The sequence below is a fragment of the Acinonyx jubatus genome, chromosome E4 (assembly GCF_027475565.1).
Source record: "Acinonyx jubatus isolate Ajub_Pintada_27869175 chromosome E4, VMU_Ajub_asm_v1.0, whole genome shotgun sequence".
Classification (NCBI taxonomy): Eukaryota; Metazoa; Chordata; class Mammalia; order Carnivora; family Felidae; genus Acinonyx; species Acinonyx jubatus.
The window spans coordinates 57289571-57291246 of NC_069395.1; positions in this window are offsets into that span (position 1 = coordinate 57289571).

The window sequence follows — 1676 nt, forward strand, 5'->3', positions numbered from 1 at the left end:
CTGCGCTGCAAATGTTAAGGGTCGATTTTTGCTGTCTGCCCCTCTCCTTCCCAATTACTCACGCCAGCCGTTCAGCAAATGTCACTTAGCGTTGTGATTTGTGTCAAGCACCAAGCACCGTGAGAGGCACCGGGACGACAACGATGGCAAGGACAGAGTCTGGCTGGCGAATCTAATAAGACATAAAGCACTAAGTGCCTTCACTAAGGACCGGACCGAGGGTAGAACCACGTTTTTGCCTTTGAACCTAACCTGATTTGCCATCAGCCTCCTTCAGCCCCCCTCCCACCAGCTTGCCACATGCACTTGTAACTCTGGGAGCCCCTATTCCTCTTCTCCACACAGTTTACCTTTTGTTTTCAAACCTGTGCCGCCCTTCCCTCCTCCTCTCCCCCGTGGACCCAGGAGAGCAGGCAGCCGGGCAAAACCAAAGGTGGCCAAGATGGTGAATCCCAGCCAACGCACCTGCCATTTCCCGTGGCGACGCCTGGTGCCGTGAAAGGGAAGCAGAGCTAAGATACCCTCCTTTGCCTCCGTTGCCTTATAAGGCCATTGTTCGTGTTCTGACTTTGCTTAACGTCTTCCATTGCTTCGTTTCCACCTCCCTGGCAATTTTAATTTACAGCAGGCTTCACTGTGTTATTTTTCACACAGGGAGCCATTAATATTTTAGCAACTGCTGCACTGGTTCAGGATGCAGCCAGGAAATGGCCTTAGAGGGGTGTGTGGAGCCCAGCTGGAAGGCAGCCATGAGGAAAACAAAGGGCTGGTGAGAGCGTGGGGGGTACAGGGGCTGGGGGGCTGGAGGGACGACTGTGGCGGGGAGGGGAGGTCCAGGGGACTGCAAGGGAGCAAAGTTGATTTAAAAAAAACAACAACAACAAAACCTGATAAAGCAATCCCATAAGGGCCCGCACCAAGCAGAATAAATAGGTTTCACTAAGAATAAAACTAGTCTTTGCATGCGGGCCAAGGACAATGATAGTAAAGGCATTACCCACTTGGTTCAAATCTGAATAATTTATACTCGATAACGTACGTCAATCAGTAAGAACACAGGCTAATTCCGTGTTCTCACTACTCCAATCTTTCTGCTAACATGCATCACAGCCTTGGCTATGCCACCTCCCCATTCTATGAGGACATTTATTTCAGATAACCATTGCGGGTTCTTGCAATTCTAGAATTCTGTGAACTCCATCACCGGCCCCCAATTGCTTGTAAGGAGCCTTGCTAAGGCATTTTCTTCCAGATTAGAAGCCCAGCACGAGAGCTGAAAAGCTAAGTACGACCCCTGGCTCTGACAGAGGGTGGCCTTGTAGTATTCCGCAAATCCCCAGGCCGCCATTTTCCTCAGCCACCTGGTAGGGACAGAAACCCCTCTCCTGACAACCTCATAATATGGTGGGCACACAAAATGGGAAAAAGGGAGAGTATTCATGCCTCCCAGGGCCTATAGTCCTAACGGGGAGAGATGAGAACATGGACAATGAAGACACAAGTGGAGGAAAGATTCCTGAGGAAGCCAAGTCTCTGCCCGGCCCCGAGGGGCAACGAGAACCCCTGAGGTGAGTGGAAAAACATGGGAGACCTTGTTCAGACTATCCAGGCACAGATCTTGGCTCTGTCACTTACCAACTTCATGACCTCTCTGTACCGGGTCCTCCATCTAACCC